A 19,303-nucleotide genomic window follows, 5' to 3' on the forward strand; every position below is an offset into this window, starting at 1 on the left:
AGATTTATACGGTCTGTGCCAGAGCCGGTGGTTGGGAGGCAGGGATAGTGCTGGGCAGATTTATATGGTCTGTGCCAGAGCCGGTGGTGGGAGGCAGGGATAGTGCTGGGCAGACTTATACGGTCTGTGCCAGAGCCAGTGGTGGGAGGCGGGACTGGAGGTTGGGAGGCAGGGATAGCGCTGGGCAGACTTATATGGTCTGTGCCAGAGCTGGTGGTGGGAGGCAGGGATAACGCTGGGCAGATTTATACGGTCTGTGCCAGAGCCGGTGGTTGGGAGGCAGGGATAGTGCTGGGCAGATTTATATGGTCTGTGCCAGAGCCGGTGTTGGGAGGTAGGGATAGTGCTGGGCAGATTTATACGGTCTGTGCCAGAGCCGGTGGCTGGGAGGAGGGGCTGGTGGTTGGGAGGCGGGGATAGTGCTGGGCAGACTTATACGGTCTGTGCCCTGAAGAGCACAGGTACAAATCAAAGTAGGGTATACACAAAAAGCAGCAAATATGAGTTATCTTGTTGGGCAGACTGGATGGATCGTGCAGGTCTTTTTCTGCCGTCATCTACTATGTTACTATGTTAGCCTTCCTAGTAGACATGTATCCAATTTAGGTAGATGCTCATACAAATTCCCACATAGAATTCCTACATCTTCTTTCTTCCATATTTGTTACCCAAACTCTGAAAGTTGCACCACAATCATTTAATGTTGTAGGTGCCACTCCATGAAGGCTGGTAGAGTTTAACCATTACTCTCTGCAGATTTCCCATCATCTTGATTGATGGTGTATATAGTGTGAGTGTCCACCAATGAAAGGAAGCAGAAATAGAATATCAGTAATACTATGGACAATCGGCAGAGATTTTTCTTTTGCTCTTCTAAACTCATCCATGCAGATAGAGGAGTGTATGGAAGCCCATATTTTTACTGCTGTAATTGTCTATTGCTCGTGCTTAATTTATTCTTACTGTATATTGCCTTGAGTGAATTCCTTCAAAAAGGTGGTAAATAAATCCTAATAAATAAAAAAAATGATAAAATAATAAACAAACATCAAAGGACATATATAAACATATACGTGGCCGTCTCTGGGAAAAAGTGACTAAAGCCACCTGAAGCAAAAAATGAGTTTTTAATGAATTCTCTTAGAGGACACAATTTGTAACACTCCAAACCCCATACTTTTATGTGGAAAAAGATTAAAAAGTTACAGAAGTTCAAACATGTAACTATTGCAGGTCGTTTATGGACCTATGACATGAAAAATCGGCCGTTCTCAACATTTTGGATCCACTACGTTAATCACTTTTTTCCCAGAGATGATCACAAACCAGTCTGTAGTACATTCTTGCTGTGCACTGCCTTGAGGGGCCCTTTTACTAAGCAGTGGTGAGCCCGCTGCCGGCTTACGACGCGTCAATCCAGAACTACCACTGGGCCACCTTAGGAGCCCAGTAATAGTTCTCACCCCCTAGCACGCGCCATTTCAGGCATTTCAAAATATGATATATTTTTGCACTGCTGGAACTTAACTGGCGGTAACCCCACATGGCCGTTTCTTTTCCTCAAAAAAGACAACTTTTTTCGCGCTGCTGGAAAAAAAGGGCCACAGCATGCATCAGAAACACGTGCTGATGTTAGTGCAGGCCCCTTTCACCACAGCTTTGTAAAATAGCCCCTGAGTGAATTTCTTCAAACAGGCGGTAAATAAATTCTAACAATAATAATCTTCAAAGTGAGCTGCCAGATATAGCATATCATCCGACAACTGGAAATGCCTTCGGAAATAAATGTACCTTTAATTTCTGTTGGAGGAACAAAGGCTAAATAATGGTGGTTGGTGATTACAAATTAGATATTTTTACATTCACTAAGGGAGCTTAGCTCAAGTTGTCCGCAGCAGGGCCCATATGAATTAAATGGGCCTTGCTGTAGATAACTCCAGCTAAGCTTTAGTAAAAGACCTCCTAAAGCTTGGATTGGTGAGGGATGGTAATTCTGGTTCATAGTTACTCCCTGCATTTTTTGGTTTTGTCTTGACCCATGTTATCTAAGCTGGAAGAAGTGTTTCAGGCTCTTTATAGAGTAGATTTCATATTTTGGCTTTGGAAAGCCAAAATATGAAAGTGCAAAACCATTACGAGAGAAACTGCACTGGCTTCCACTCAAGGAACGCATCACTTTTAAAGTATGCACATTAGTCCACAAAATCATTCACGGCAAAGCCCCAGCCTACATGTCTGAGTTAATAGACTTACCACCCAGAAACGCCAAAAGATCATCCCGAACTTTCCTCAACCTCCACTTCCCCAATTGCAAGGGCCTGAAACACAAGACGCTACACGCGTCAACCTTTTCTCACATGAGCACGCAGTTTTGGAATACACTGCCGCACAACTTAAGAACGATCCACGAGCAAGCTTCCTTCCGCAGATTATTGAAGACCATCTTTTTGAAAAAATTTACGGAAAGAGCCAAAACACATAAAGTCCACACTTACTGTTCATTAATGCACCATACATCCACTTCTGAACTCTCATCCCCCGTAATCTCACATCACTCATACCTTTACTCACAGAAATATGTATACCATATGTCTTTATGCCTTAGTATTGCCCTTTAAGCTCCCATTCCAGCTTATAATCGAACGAGAAAAATGCCCAAGTTCCGACCTAAATCGGGAGATGGGCGTCTTTCTCACAAAAACAAATAAAGCGGTATAATCGAAAGCCGAACTTTGGACGCTTTCAACTGCACTCCGTCGCGGATGCGGACAAAGTGGACGGGGGCGTGTCGGAGGCGTGGTGAAGGCGGAACTGGGGCGTGGTTATCACCCGAACAGAGATGGGCGCCTTTCGCCGATAATGGATGCGTTTGTAGCTAGAATTTAGGGCACTTTTCCTGGACCCTGTTTTTTCACGAATAAGGCCCCAAAAAGTGCCCTAAATGACCAGATGACCCCCAGAGGTAGTCGGGGATGACCTCCCCTGACTCCCCCAGTGGTCACTAACCCCCTCCCACCACAAAAAATGATGTTTCACAACTTTTTATTTTCACCCTCAAATGTCATACCCTCCTCCCAAGCAGCAGTATGCAGGTCCCTGGAGCAGTTGTTAGGGGGTGCAGTGGACGTCAGGCAGGTGGACCCAGGCCCATCCCCCCCCCTACCTGTTACAATTGTGCTGCTTAATGCTTAGTCGTCCAACCCCCCCAAACCCACTGTACCCACATGTAGGTGCCCCCCTTCACCCCTTAGGGCTATAGTAATGGTGTAGACTTGTGGGCAGTGGGTTTTGAGGGGGATTTGGGGGGCTCAACACCCAAGTGAAGGGTGCTGTGCACCTGGGAGCTCTTTTACCTGTTTTTTGTTTTTGTAAAAGTGCCCCCTAGGGTGCCCGGTTGGTGTCCTGGCATGTGAGGGGGACCAGTGCACTACGAATGCTGGCTCCTCCCATGACCAAAGGGCTTGTATTTGGTCGTTTTTGAGATGGGCGTCGTCGGTTTCCATTATCAGCGAAAACTGAGGTCGTCCATCTCTAAGGTTGACCATCTCAACATTTAGGTCGACCATCTCTTAGGTCGACCTAAATTCTGAGATTTGGGCATCCCCGACCGTATTATCAAAACGAAAGATGGACGCCCATCTTGTTTCGATAATACGGGATACCCCGCCCCTTCGCGGGGACATCCTCAGAGATGGGCGCCCTTAGAGATGGGTGTCCCTGTTCGAAAATGCCCCTCATTGTCTCCTTCCAATGTTTCAATGTTTGTGTTCCATTGTTACATTCCTTAACGACACTTCGATTGTCTTGCATAATTCTGCACAATGTAATCCATAACCATTTCTTATTGTAAGCCACACTGAACCCGCAAAAAGGTGGGAAAATGTGGGATACAAATGCAATAAATAAATAAATAAATATATCCTTGCTCCGTTTTCTTCTGTTACTACGGGCCAATTTGGAGAAAGTTTTAGGTAGAATCAATAATTCTTTTAGTCATCGGGATATTATTCACCCACCAGTTATTAAGGCTCTCAAGAGCTCTTATCTGAGTTTCACACACAGTTCATCAATACATCGCTTAGTGAGGGAGTAATGCTTTGAGTCTTAAAACTACTGCTGTTAGACTATTGATTAAAAATGCCACGTTGGATCATTCTGTAGTTAACGTTCGGCATCTCTTCATTACCTTTTTTTTTGCAAAAATAAATTGAGCAAGTTATATTAATGCAATTAGAGGATCATTTGCAGAAATAGGACACTTTGGACTGGGTTGAACTGTATTGAGTTGGCTCCGTTCTTATTTATCCAAAAGACAATTTGGGTCCATGATGGTCATAAGAAGTCTGAAATTATGCCTTGTTTTACTGGAGTCCCTCAGGGCTCCTGCCTCTCCACAGTGCTATTTAATCTTTTTCTTCTTTCTCTCTGTTTATTGTTGCATTACAATAGACAATTTATGCTAATGATATACAGTTTTTGGTACCAGTGGACAAATCATTTGATAATAGCTTTGAAATGTTGCAATTACACCTTACCAGTATTTACCAACGGATGAAGGGCAATCGACTATGTTTATTTAAAAAAAAATTTATTTATAACCATTTAAATTTTTACAAGCGATAAAACAACTTGCCGGAAATACAGAGAAAGTAATATATAGGAAATATTTCAGTCAGTTATTCTCTTCCTTAGACCACTAAATAGGGAGAGTGAAACAAGACAAGGAGATCAATTAAACACAGAAGCCCCTCCACCACTACAAGGTGGTGTCCCTTCGAAGGGGGCAATCGACTATGTTTAAACATTTCTAAAACTCAAGTTTTGGTTCTATTTGTGATGATGCTCCATTTAAAATGGAGATTAGGAACTTAGGAGTGCAGCTGGATTCTTCGGCTCTTACTATTAAAAAAAACAATCAAATTCTGAACATAATTCAGAAAGTTGTTTTATAAATTGAGATTGGTGAGGCGTGTTACTACTCCTAGGGAGTCTTTTACTCAAAATTCGATAACCAGAGTGATTACTATCACTTCCTAGTTTAATCACGTGTTCTCAACTTAAGTCTCTGCATTGGTTGCCTATTCAGTACAGAGCGAAGTTTAAGATTTTATTACTTGTTTTTAAAGCCCATAGTTACGTTTCTCCCACACTCTGTTCCGTTCTGTGATTTTATCGGCTAATGCATCTGCTAAGATCCTCTCAAAAACTGTTACTCTGAACCATCCTTTCATTTTTTCTATTTTTGGTCCAAAATTATGAAATACTTTACCAGCAAGGCTTCATGCATTACAAAATTTAGGAACAATTTATGAAAGGAATTCAATTTTTTATCAGGTGTAGAGGTTGGAAAAGTGATGAGCATATCAAGTTGGATATTGGCGATTTTTATATTTTTTTATTATGTATGTGAAATTGTTCTTCATTTAGAAATTGTGGATAGTGCAGATTATTATTATTATTATTATTATATGACATTTATCCCACTTGCACATGCTCACTGTGTCATTCCATGTCAATTCAACCAAACTTTGGAAGCCTCCCTACCTCACCATTTCAGAAATTGATATCATCTACCAGAATGGAGACCAATATATAAAAGATGAAAAACAGCAAACATTCAGACTTCTAGCTTAAACAGTTATTGAGATATCTCGGGGGGGGGGGGGCACAGTTTGTGGGCGACAAAGTTTGGGCACCTTTTAGGTCTTACCTCTGCCGTGAAGTGTCCTACAGCTGTGAAATTTGCAACCCACTATGAGCTGGGACACATGGTTTGAAATATTGTCAAAAATGGGATAAACTCAATTTACATGGTATGTGACACTTTATATGCATACCTGAGTTTAATTTGTCCTTGCCATTCTCAGGGCACAGACCGTAGTAGTCTGCCCAGCATTGTTCTTCTACTAAAAGTTCTGAAGCTAATGTAGAAGCCCCTTAAAATTTACACTCGAGCCCATCCATATCTATTCAGTCATGATTAGAGCGTAGACCGTAGAAGTCTGCCCAGCACCAGTTTTGCTTCCCAATTACCGGCGTCACCACCCAATCGCCGGTAAGATTCCGTGGATCCATTCTTTCCAAACAGGATTCCTTTGTGTTTATCCCACGTATGTTTGAGTTCTAGCTCATGTTCTTTAACTGATTGTGACAACACAGTCATAAACCAAGAGTACGATGTTCTCCAGACATTGCAGGAATCAGTATTCAAGAACTACAAAGGTGGTCGAGTTATTTGTATTCTAAGGAGAGCCTCTCTGTCACCAAATCGACTTGAGTGAGGATGGGAGGTGAGGCAATTCTAAGGCTTAGTTTAGATGAGTCATATTTGTACTTGTCATGGACATGTTGTAATTTAGAATTTTCCTCTGAAACGGTTTCTTGACAGAGTATAATTTTAACTTCGCTAGCACTGCCATTTGCCTTACTGCTCTGTTAATTAATGGTATGAAAGGTGTTCTGTTCCCTGACAGCCTTGCACTAGTTCATAACATGATCCTAAAATGTGTGTAATGTCTTTACTGTTATTCTCATTTCTAAGAACTTTCACTGCTGCAGTCTCTCATTGTAAAGATATATGAGCAAGGCACTGTGGTTAATGTAGTTCACAGGCAGTGCAGCCACACTTGCTTGGTTGTGCAAGAGTTGTTACCACTGGTTGTAAGGCTGCCTGGACCTCCCCTCTCTCTCTCTGCCAAACTTGGCTCCTCTGTCTCCCTGCTACCATTTCCTGTTCAGCCTTACTATCTCTGTCCTAAGAGGTCAGCCAGGTATGACCTTTCCTTCATATCTCTAGGACCACCCCTTGCCACCTGATGGCAAGCTCTGTTCCCATTAACCTCTATTTGCACCCCCCCCCCCCCCCCCGAGCCTGTAAAAAGCCCCATCACCTCTTTGTCCTTTCAGCCATGAGGTATGCTAACACCATCCAGCCAGGGGCATGGAGATGACCCCATCTCGCTCCAGACAGCTCTGTCCTGCGGAAAATCCCTGTAACAAACCTGGATTTTTTACCCTGTAAATATCTTCTTCCAAATGAGATATTGCACATCGCAGTCACCCAGCTTTGGACTATTTCTACCTGTTCAACTACTTTCCCCTCCCCCTGCAATACAACTACCTCTCTTCAGATCTCCACCTCCCACAGCCTCCAGATTAAGAAGTCTCTGTATCCTGAACATCTATCTGTGAGTAAATTATCTGTGATTTATTCAATAAAAGAGACTTTATAAAATAATAGAGACTTCAGGTGATTGCTGTGCCAGGGTTATGCTCCATGATATTGGGGCTTCTAATTACCAAGCTCCAAGAGTCATGACAAAAGGTAACCAAGGTTTTTTTTGTGTGTGTGTGCCATGTCAGTGTATTTCTTCACCAACTGCCAAAAAAAAATGTTTTTCACATGGTCATCACAGGTCAGTTCCATTCTGAGGGGGGCATGGTAATGCTTTGTCTAACGAAGGAAAGTTCTAGATGCTCCATTTATCTAGGAGACAGTGGCATAGCTATGGGGGGCTATGGGGGCCTGGGCCCCCCCAAAATTGGCTCTGGGGCCCTCGGTTTGGCTGGCGGGAGTCCCTAACCCCAACCCTCGCCAGTTGAAGCGTTTATCTGTCCCACGCTGGTCTCACACTTGCCTCCTCTCCAGTTTCCAGTCGTGCCATAAATGCTCTCATTTTAATGAATGTGCCGTGCACGGAGAAGAAGCAAGTGCGAGACCAGCGTGGGACAGATAAACGCTTCAACTGGCGGGGGTTGGGGACGCCCACCAGCAAAGGTACATTGCAGCAGGGGGGGGCAGCGGCTGGGGGAGGCGGCCTAAAATATCCTTCCTGCAATAGATAATGTCTTCTCCGAAGATGTGCTGATGGCAAGGATCTACAGATCCCCCGCGCAAATTTTGCCAGTTGTGGCCATCACTTTTGCTTATTTTTCCAAAAAATGAAAACATCATTGCCGGTGTCACTCAAACATAAATAACTGTTCATTAACCGCCTTCAAAGTAGAGAATGACACGGGGACAAAGTTTGTCCCCGCCTTGTCCCTGCGGGCTCTGTCCCCATCCCCATCCCTGTAGTTATCGTGGGTCCCCGTCCCCGTGTCATTCTCTAAGAGGGAGCAGTGTTAGGCATGCTACTGCAGTTTCACGAGTGAGTGTGCATTTACACGTGGAAGCACTAGCATTCTGTACCTTTATGTGCACAAGAGGGTGAGTAAATGAGGCTGCCCAATTATAGACCTGCCCTTCACGTGGCTGAATATTACCACTATGAGGACAATTCTATAAAGGGGAACCTAGATTTAGGCATCCCTTTAGATTGTAAGCTCTTTTGAGCAGGGACGGTCCTTCCCCATGCTAAACTTGTACAGCGCTGCGTAACCCTGGCAGCGCTATAGAAATGCTAAGTAGTAGTAGTAGTAGTTTTGGGTGCCTACTTTCCTTTATAGAATAGCATAACTAGGTAGATACATGCTTACGCAGTTAGACGCAAGCACTTACAGAGATGCCAAGTTACCCAGTTCCAGACTGGAGACTTTTTAGTCAGTCCTGGTTTCCATGTGGAAATTATAGCGCCTGATTCTACAAGTCCCATAATGCACCAGAATAGGACAGTCAGAAATCCAGGACTGTAGCAAAATCTCCAGCCCGGAACTGGGTAGCTTGGCATTTCTGCTCTTATGCCAGCCATAGAATTTGTGTAAATGCTTGCGCCTAGATTCCAGAGAAACATGAATTACTTATAGTATTTTATATGTTACGGGGGAGAGGGGTATAAACCACACCCACATGCTTCCCAAACTCCACCCATTTGAATGCCGATCTGCAAACTACATGCTATCGAAGACATGTGCATAGTTACAGATTAGTGCACAGCCAGAGTTCTGGCGTTTACATGTTTATGTGCGCAGATATGTATGCACAGATATGTGCATATATGCCAGTATGTGTAACTGGACACAAATATTAGAGCTGCCTTTATAGAATTATCCCCCATCTGTCTGCCTGGGCAAAATGCCCTCCCTCTGCCCTGGCATTATACAGATAGTGCCAGAGTGCTTAGAGCAGTGTTGCGACAGACTTCGGCTAGAGACGTCCAAAATCGGGTTTCGATTATACCGATTTGGACGTCCCTGGGAGAAGGATGTCCATCTTCCGTTTTATGTCGAAAAATGGGCGTCCTTCTCTTTTGAAAATTAGCCCGCAAGGGACTCATGATCCTGTGAACCTGAATTCAGTGACCCCCCCCCCCCCTTTTCCCCTGTTTGCTTACAGTGTATGACAAAATTGCCTAGTGACACAGTTCTGAGAGCAGTACTTTAGAGTACTATAGTACTGATATTTCCTGCATCTATCTGAATATATTAGCAAGGGGTTGTCACTTCCAATTCACCTTAGGTCAACTGAATAGCACTGGTTTGGTTTTCCCCCTATATACTGTATGTATGTCAACCTGGAATGAGGTGGAAATTCCAGAAATCCTGGACAGACCTAAAATCTGCATCTTTGAACTAGGTCGCTTGGTAGCTATGATGTGAAGCTGGTGATCCTAGTTATGATAAAAGAACAACTGATTTCAGCACACTCCTTTCATTTATACATTAGGATTTATTTACCACATTTTTGAAGAAATTCACTCAAGGCGGTGTACAGTAAGAATAGATCAAACATGAGCAGGAGGCAATTAGAGCAGTAAAAATATTCGAACAGCAATACAAAGTATGGCATAGAGGAGCATAATCGAACGCGAACGCCCATCTCCATGGGCGTCTATGTCCGAGAACGGGTACGTGAAGGGGCGGGACAGACCGTATTTTCGAAAAAACATGGGCGCCTGACTTTTTTTTTCGATAATACGGTTTGTGCCGGGCAAATGCATCGGATGTGTGCGGATTTGAGCTGGGCGGTTTCGTTTTTCAGCGATAATGGAAACCGAAGGCGCCCAGCTCAAAAACGAACAAATCCAAGGCATATAAGTACATAAGTAATTCCACGCTGGGAAAAGACCAAGGGTCCATCGAGCCCAGCATCCTGTCCACGACAGCGGCCAATCCAGGCCAAGGGCACCTGGCAAGCTTCCCAAATGTGCAAATATTCTATACATGTTATTCCTGGAATTGTGGATTATTCCCAAGTCCATTTAGTAGTGGTTTATGGACTTGTCCTTTAGGAAACCCTCTAACCCCTTTTTAAACTCTGCTAAGCTAACCGCCTTCACCATGTTCTCCGGCAGTCATCTATCAGTTCAACTGATTATTTTACTAGCTTCTTGTTTGTATTATAGCCCTGCCTCCCAACCACCAGCTTAGCCTAGAATGGGTGGCAGAGCTGGTGGTTGGGAGGCGGGGCTAGTGCTGGGCAGACTTATACGGTCTGTGCCGGGGCTGGTGGTTGGGCGGTGGGGCTAGTGCTGGGCAGACTTATACAGTCTGTGCCAGAGCTGGTGGTTGGGAGGCGGGGCTATTGCTGGGCAGACTTATATGGTCTGTGCCGGGGCTGGTGGTTGGGCGGCGGGGATAGTGCTGGGCTGACTTATACGGTCTGTGCCAGAGCTGGTGGTGGGAGGCGGGGTTGGTGGTTGGGAGGCGGGGATAGTGCTGGGCAGACTTATACGGTCTGTGCCAGAGCCGGTGGTGGGAGGCAGGGATAGTGCTGGGCAGACATAGGGTCTGTGCCAGAGCTGGTGGTTGGGAGGCGAGGTTGGTGGTTGGGCTGGCCAGACTTATACGGTCTGTGCACTGAAGAGGACAGTACAAATAAAAAAAGTAGCACATATGAATTTATCTTCTTGGGCAGGAGGCAATTAGAGCAGTAAAAATATTCGAACAGCAATACAAAGTATGGCATAGAGGAGCATAATCGAACGCGAACGCCCATCTCCATGGGCGTCTATGTCCGAGAACGGGTACGTGAAGGGGCGGGACAGACCGTATTTTCGAAAAAACATGGGCGCCTGACTTTTTTTTTCGATAATACGGTTTGTGCCGGGCAAATGCATCGGATGTGTGCGGATTTGAGCTGGGCGGTTTCGTTTTTCAGCGATAATGGAAACCGAAGGCGCCCAGCTCAAAAACGAACAAATCCAAGGCATATAAGTACATAAGTAATTCCACGCTGGGAAAAGACCAAGGGTCCATCGAGCCCAGCATCCTGTCCACGACAGCGGCCAATCCAGGCCAAGGGCACCTGGCAAGCTTCCCAAATGTGCAAATATTCTATACATGTTATTCCTGGAATTGTGGATTATTCCCAAGTCCATTTAGTAGTGGTTTATGGACTTGTCCTTTAGGAAACCCTCTAACCCCTTTTTAAACTCTGCTAAGCTAACCGCCTTCACCATGTTCTCCGGCAGTCATCTATCAGTTCAACTGATTATTTTACTAGCTTCTTGTTTGTATTATAGCCCTGCCTCCCAACCACCAGCTTAGCCTAGAATGGGTGGCAGAGCTGGTGGTTGGGAGGCGGGGCTAGTGCTGGGCAGACTTATACGGTCTGTGCCGGGGCTGGTGGTTGGGCGGTGGGGCTAGTGCTGGGCAGACTTATACAGTCTGTGCCAGAGCTGGTGGTTGGGAGGCGGGGCTATTGCTGGGCAGACTTATATGGTCTGTGCCGGGGCTGGTGGTTGGGCGGCGGGGATAGTGCTGGGCTGACTTATACGGTCTGTGCCAGAGCTGGTGGTGGGAGGCGGGGTTGGTGGTTGGGAGGCGGGGATAGTGCTGGGCAGACTTATACGGTCTGTGCCAGAGCCGGTGGTGGGAGGCAGGGATAGTGCTGGGCAGACATAGGGTCTGTGCCAGAGCTGGTGGTTGGGAGGCGAGGTTGGTGGTTGGGCTGGCCAGACTTATACGGTCTGTGCACTGAAGAGGACAGTACAAATAAAAAAAGTAGCACATATGAATTTATCTTCTTGGGCAGACTGGATGGACCGTGCAGGTCTTTTTCTGCCGTCATCTACTATGTTACTATATATTATTGCCTCCAACGCCATCTTCTTTTCAAAGTTTCTCTTTGTCTTCTTTATCAGCACTTTGCATTTGACTTGACATTCCTTTTGCTGTTTCCTATTATTTTCAGTCGGATCCTTCTTCCATTTTCTGAAGGATGTTCTTTTAGCTCTAATAGCTTCCTTCACCTCACTTTTTAACCATGTCGGCCGTCGTTTGGCCGTCATTTGGCCTTCCTGCCCCCTTCTTGGAGAGGAAGCTTTCTCCAAACAACCTACTGCTCAGACACCGGCAGATTTTTTTTCCTCTGTTAAAATTGATAAAATTAGATCTTGCAAATATCCAAGGTGCCTTGTTGACTGAGATCTTACCAAAGAAAAATAAACATCATCAAACCTAGACCATAGCCTGTCAGCAGGAATATGATCAAAGGTTTAAAGTGACAAAATCTTTGTCTCCGCTTGATTGCTGTCCAGCTGCTTTTCTGAAAGTAGTCCCCCCCCCCCTTAGGGTGTCCTTTTACTAAGGTGCGCTGAAAAATGGCCTGCGGTAGTGTAGACGCGTGTTTTGGGCTTGTGTAGAATTGTTTTCAGCGCACCTATAAAAAAATGCCTTTTTTTTTGCCGAAAATGGACATGTGTCAAAATGAAAATTGCCACGTGTCCATTTTGGGTCTTACTGCAAGCCATTGACCTCGTGGTAAGGTCTCACACAGACTCACACAGTAACCGGGCAGTAATGAGTGGAGGAGTGGCCTAGTGGTTAGGGTGGTGGACTTTGGTCCTGAGGAACTGAGCTCGATTCCCACTTCAGGCACAGGCAGCTCCTTGTGACTCTGGGCAAGTCACTTAACCCTCCATTGCCCCATGTAAGCCACATTGAGCCTGCCATGAGTGGGAAAATGCGGGGTACAAATGTAACAAAAATAAAATAGATACTATTGGTGATTCTACATGGAATGTTGCTACTATTGGAGATTCTGCTATTCCACTAGCAACATTCCATGTAGAAGGCTGCGCAGGCTTCTGTTTCTGTGAGTCTGACGTCCTGCACGTACGCGCAGGACGTCAGACTCACAGAAGCAGAAGCCTGCGCGGCCACATTGGTGATCTGCAAGGGCCACCGACTTCTACATGGAAGAATAGCAACATTCCATGTAGAATCTCAAATAGTAGCAACAGTGGAGGAGTGGCCTAGTGGTTAGAGTGGTGGACATTGGTCCTGAGGAACTGAGTTCGATTCCCACTTCAGGCACAGGCAGCTCCTTGTGACTCTGGACAAGTCACTTAACCCTCCATTGCCCCATGTAAGCCGCATTGAGCCTGCCATGAGTGGGAAAGCGCGGGGTACAAATGTAACAAAAATAAATAGATAAAAAAAATACTCCTGTCAAATTCCACTTGATGCACGAGGCTGCCGCATATCAGAAAATAACAAATCCTTAAGCAAAGTGTGTTATTTCATAACTGTGCAAGCAGATCTTGCCAGGTATTTGTGACCTGGATTGGCCACTGTCTGAAACAGGATGCTGGGCTCGATGGACCTTTGGTCTTTCCCAGTATGGCAATACTTATGTAAACTGACTTGCAGGTTTTTTGCCTTTTGATATTTTTCCCCCTACTTTTTGCCTGTAACATCTGGCATAGGATCTGACAGGTATCAGTGGCCACACACTGGCAGAATTCCCATATTCACTACCACTGCTGGAAACGTAGGAGATTTTAAGAATCCCTACCTCTCCTGCAGGCAACCGCATGCTAACCACTCCTCATATAAGAAAGCCACTCAGCAGATTTCATAAATTACCTTGATCCTGTATGTATGGGGTTGTTTGAAAGCCTCACTCAGCACAGTGCTGCCTGTCAGGACTCGGTCTAGCTTCAGAGCACTTGGTCTCACTTGGGGGAATTCCTGCTACCACAGCAAACTCTCACTTTCTCTTTTTCTAATGTATTTTCAACCCCTCTGGCATTCATTTGTGAGATCTTTTCGTCAGAAATTCCGGTAGCTACCAGGTACTTCCCTTTACCCACATTAAGGGCCCTGTTTAATAAGGTGCTTTAGTGTTTTTAGTGTGCCTACACTTGGCGCTAACCATGTAGGCGCCTTTAGGGATATTGTAGGCACATACATGGTTAACATGTGTACGTGGTTAACATGCGTTAAAAATATTAATGCGCCTATAACGTTGCTTAGTAAACAGGGTACAAAGGGAAGAAGCACAATAGGGTTAATTCATCCCCAGGAGACAAATGGAGACTGGACATGGGGCTTTGTCAACTACTGTAGTAAAAAGGGATATTCAGCAGCTATGTAGTATACTTTCCAGCTTTCAAAGGGATATTCAGAAGGGCCCAAATATATATATGGTTTTTTTAGATGGGGGGGGGAGACTTTAATGTACATATGAATAACCTGGAGGCACCTCAGGTGGCTCAGTTTCATTCTTTTGCACATAATTTAAATATTTATTTGTTTGTTTGTTACATTTGTAGCCCACATTTTCCCACCTATTTGCAAGCTCAATGTGGCTTACATAGTACCGTAAAGGCATTCGCCAACTCCGGTAAAGAACAAATACAAAGTGATATATGTTAGAATAAGGTTCATGTGATACAGACACATTAGGGAACCGTCGAGAGGAAGAGTTATGTTATGTCCATTACGAGCTTTGGTTTTGTTGTGTTGCAGGGTTCAGGCATTTAAGTTGTGTCCGTAGGGTATGCCTTTTTGAACAGGTTGGTTTTTAGTGATTTCCGGAAGTTTAGGTGGTTATACGTTGTTTTCACGGCTTTTGGTAATGCGTTCCATAGTTGTGTGCTTATGTAGGAAAAGCTGGATGAATAAGTTGATTTGTATTTGAGTCCTTTGCAGCTTGGGTAGTGGAGATTTAAGTATGTTCGTGTTGATGCAATTGTGTTTCTGGTTGGTAGGTCTTTGAGGTCTGTCGTGTATCCCGGGGCTTTGCCGTAGATAATTTTGTGAACCAGGGTGCAGATTTTGAAAGCAATACGTTCTCTGATTGGGAGCCAGTGCAGTTTTTCTCAGAGAGATTTGGCGCTTTCGAATCGCGTTTTTCCAAATATAAGCCTGGCTGCCGTGTTTTGAGTGGTCTGAAGCTTCTTTATGATTTGTTCGTTGCATCCCGCATAAATTCTATTGCAGTAGTCTAAATGGCTTAGTACCATTGATTGTATCAAGTTGCAAAATGTTTCCCTCAGGAAGAATGATTTCAAGTGTTTGAGTTTCCACATTGAGTGGAACATTTTCTTTGTTGTAGATTTCACTTGGCTCTCTAGTGTAAGGTTACGGTCGATTGTAACGCCAAGGATTTTCAGGCTGTCTGAGATAGGGAGGGTGTAATCTGGGGTGTTTATATTTGTGGGTTTGTTCGCATTGTATTGGGATGAGAGGATGAGACAGTGTGTTTTTTCTGTATTGAGTTTTAGTTGAAATGCATTTACCCATGAGTCCATGATGTTCAAGCTGAGCTTGATTTCGTTGGTGATTTCTGTTGGATCATGTTTGTAAGGAATGTATATTATGACATCATCTGCATAGATGAAAGGGTTATGGCCTTGGTTGGATAAGGACTTGGTTAGTGGGTTCATCATTAGGTTGAAAAGGATCGGTGATAGTGTTGATACTTGAGGTACTCCGCAGTCTGCTTTCCACAGTGATGATATGTTTGTAGTTGATTTCACTTGATATGTTCTAGTGGTTAGGAAACTCTTGATCCAACTAAGTATATTTCCACCAATCCCGAAGTAATCTAGGAGTCTTAGTAGTATATTATGGTTCCAATGGATGCATATACCGACTCATTTGAGTGAGAATGTACTGGATTTGGCTTTTGCTGATTTATTTGCACCTTTTAGGATCACTGATATTGAGGGGCATTTTCGATATGACGTCTTAGTCCGATTTTGGACGTTTTGCACAAAACGTCCAAAATCTGAATAGGAAAGAAGGTCTTTCCAAAAAAAGAAAAATGTCTTTTTTTTTTTTTTTTTTCGAAAATACTGTTTTTGAACAAGGTTTTGTGATTTGGATGTTTTGTTTTTTGGTCCATTTTTGGGGGAAAAAAAAAAAACGAATAGGTGCAAAACGTAGAGACCCATGCAATTGGAATGTAGAAGGAGCCAGTAGTTTTAGTAGACTGGTTCCCCAGACATCCCAGGAGAGCAATGGGGAACCCTAGAGGGCACTTCATAAAAATGCTCCCAAGTACACTCCTTTGCTCCCTTATCGTGTCCCCTGAGCCCTCCAAAACCCTCTGTGCCTCACTGTCCCCCAATATAATAGCCCTAATGGGTGAAGGGGGCACTTATATGTAGGTACAGTAGGGTTTTGGTGAGTTTAGGAGGGGTTACAGTTTCCACCACAAGTGTGACAGGTAGAGGGAGATAGGGACCTGGGTCCCCCACTGTGTACTGCACTGACCACTACACTACTCCAGGGACTTGCATTCTGCTCTAATAAATCTGAGTTTAACATCTGCAACTGTCATAGAGGCTGGTAAGTCATATTTTTATTCACATTTATGGGGGGTGGGAGGGGGTTGGTGACCACTAGGGGGGTATTGGAGGTCACTCCTGATTCCTTCCAGTGGTCATCTGGTCATGTAGGGCACCATTTTCTCTTACCTTTTCTCTTACCATTCCAATACCCAACCCCACCCCATACTTGCTTCTTTTTGCCCCCCGCTCTTGCTCCTTAATCTCCCCTTTCTCTCCCTTACATCGTACCAGGCCAAAAAAAGGCATTGGACCTAGTAGATCCCTTCTCCTCCTACCATCATGACGATGATGAACCAACCTCTCTCTCTCTTTTTTTTTCCCTTCAGTGACCTGTGTAGATGTTGCAGCTGTAGGGTCGAGTAGGGAAGAGAGACAGAAACCTATAAGGAAAATGCTGCCTCCTGCTGTTTCTTGGAAAACAGGTTGCCTAGGGGGTTGCCAATTTTTTGGAAAGACAAAAACCCATCAGCTGCCACATCCAAGCTCTGCACCATGCTCTGCCCCCCCCCCCCCCCCCAAAAAAAAATAACCAGCTAGGGCATGCAAAGCTATAAAGGGCATAAGAATAGCCATACTGGGGCAGACTGATGGTTCATCCAGCCCAGTATCCTGCTTCCAACGGTAGCCAATCCAGGCCACAAGTAGCTCGCAGAATCCCAAACAGTAACAAGCTTCCATGCTACCGATCCTAGGGACAACAGTGTCTTTCCTCATTTCTATCTCATTTCCATAGAATAGGAGTGGCCTAGTGGTTAGAACAGTGGCGTAGGAAGGGGGGAGCGGGAGGGGCGGTCCGCCCCGGGTGCACGCGCTCGGGGGTGCCGGCCCCGCTGGTTCCCTGCTCCCTCTGCCCCGGAACAGTTTACTTCCTGTTCCGGGGCAGAGAGAGCAGGGAACCAGCGGGGCCGACGCAGCTCCGAGTGACGTACACTCGGGGCGGATCGGCCCTCCCGCAGGTAAGAATGCGGTCCGGGGGAGGGGGGGTTCGCTCCAGAGAGGGGGTGCGCCGCAGAGGGGGGGTCATGCCGTGCTGCACCCGGGGGGGGGTGCGCAGCGGCAACCCGCCCCGGGTGTCATTAGCCCTCGCTATGGCACTGGGTTAGAGCACCAGTCTTGACATTCCAAGGTGGCCAGTTCAAATCCCACTGCTGCTCCTTGTGATCTTGGGCAAGTCACTCAACTCCCTATTTCCTTAGGTACAAAATTAGATTATAAACCCTACAGGGACAGAAAAATACCCAATATAACTCACCTTGAGCTACTACTGAAAAAGGTATGAGCAAAATCAATAACCGACTATGGACATTTCCTCCAAAAACTTGTTCAACCCTTTTTTTTTAAACCCAGATATACTAACTGCTTTTACCACAAAGGAATTCAGTCTGGTACTTGATAAATGTAAATTCTTATGCTTATTTGCTGTTCATTTTCACTGGCAACCAATATAGGAAGAATAAGACAGGCAGCCACCCTTTGAATGAGAACACATAAGCTACTAACCAACATGGATTAATTCCACTTCTCAACCTAATTTGGCTCCCCTCCATTGCTATCCCACCCCTTTCTGCCTCTCATTTCTCTTCCCCTTCTCCTATTACAATTCCCTGTGAAAACTGCAGAGTCACTGGAAACTCTTTTTCAAGGGAGGCATCATTAGCTCCCTTGCAGGTTTTTTTTCCCCCTTGCTTGTAAAATAAATAGTTTTGCAACTTAGATGCTCTGTGGTTGCCTGTGTAATGCTCATCTGTAGCAGTGATGGATGGCTACACAAAGCAGCTTGTAAGACGAGTTGGAAGCATTGGGGGGGGGGGGGGCTTTGGAAAATAGACTGTGTACTGTTACACTAGCAGAAAAAAAAATAGATAAATTGAGTACATTTGGTTCCCAAAAGCGTCACGTTCTATGTTTTTGATAACGCTAAATCCACACTAATGTGAGGACAAGTTGCAAACATAAATAAGACATAAATATCCCTTATTTTTGAATAAAGGGACTATATATAAATCCACAACTAGAGTTTGTATTTTTGTAATTCTGGAGGAAGAAAAAGCACGTGATGGAGAGTAAAGCTTCAGAGTATTCGGAGTATCTCATCACACAATATTGTAAGGCTTCCAGTAGCAGCAGAGAACCTAAATTCTGTTCAAGTATTTTGTATGTTGACTAGTTTATGGCACTTCTGTCGATGTCCTATATCTTTATTATAAGCTTTAGATTTCTGCAGCATATTTACGTAATCTTCATACATGTGACTACTCTTGAGGATTTTATGATGGCTTCATGTAGAAGATGGTTACTGGTATCTCTTGTAGAAAGAAGCACAAATTTGACCAAGGGATTCCTTAGAGCAGGGCTTCCAACCCCATCCTGGGGACCCCAGAGCCAGATGGACTTTCAGGATATCCACATTAAAAATGCATGAGATAAATTTGCATATTCCAGGTTACTACAACTACTACTACTACTACTACTACTTAACATTTCTAAAGCGCTACCAGGGTTACGCAGTGCTGTACAATTTAACAAAGAAGGACAGTCCCTGCTCAAAGGAGCTTACAATCTAAAGGACGAAATGTCAAGTTGGAGAAACTAAACAAATTCTCTGTAACCTTGGAGGATGTAATGGGTCAGTTCAGCAAGCTGAAGAGTAGTAAATCACCGGGACCTGATGGTATTCATCCCAGAGTATTAATAGAACTAAAAAATGAACTTGCGGAGCTACTGTTAGAAATATGCAATCTGTCCCTAAAATCGAGTGTAATACCGGAAGACTGGAGGGTAGCCAATGTTACTCCGATTTTTAAGAAAGGTTCCAGAGGAGATCCGGGAAATTATAGACC

At 44.7% G+C, this 19,303-nt stretch overlaps 1 long non-coding RNA gene across 1 annotated transcript; it reads right to left on the bottom strand.

Annotated features, from left to right (window-relative positions):
* Positions 1 to 1,864: 1,864 nt before the first annotated feature.
* Positions 1,865 to 18,866, bottom strand: LOC115465364. The gene is made up of 3 exons (XR_003941404.1): positions 18,856 to 18,866; positions 17,160 to 17,167; positions 1,865 to 1,962 (listed from the first exon to the last, which is right to left on the bottom strand). It is a non-coding gene; the product is annotated as an uncharacterized LOC115465364 (long non-coding RNA).
* Between the last annotated feature and the right edge of the window lie 437 nt (positions 18,867 to 19,303).

Source organism: Microcaecilia unicolor, chromosome 3 (assembly GCF_901765095.1).
Source record: "Microcaecilia unicolor chromosome 3, aMicUni1.1, whole genome shotgun sequence".
In the NCBI taxonomy this organism is placed as follows: Eukaryota; Metazoa; Chordata; class Amphibia; order Gymnophiona; family Siphonopidae; genus Microcaecilia; species Microcaecilia unicolor.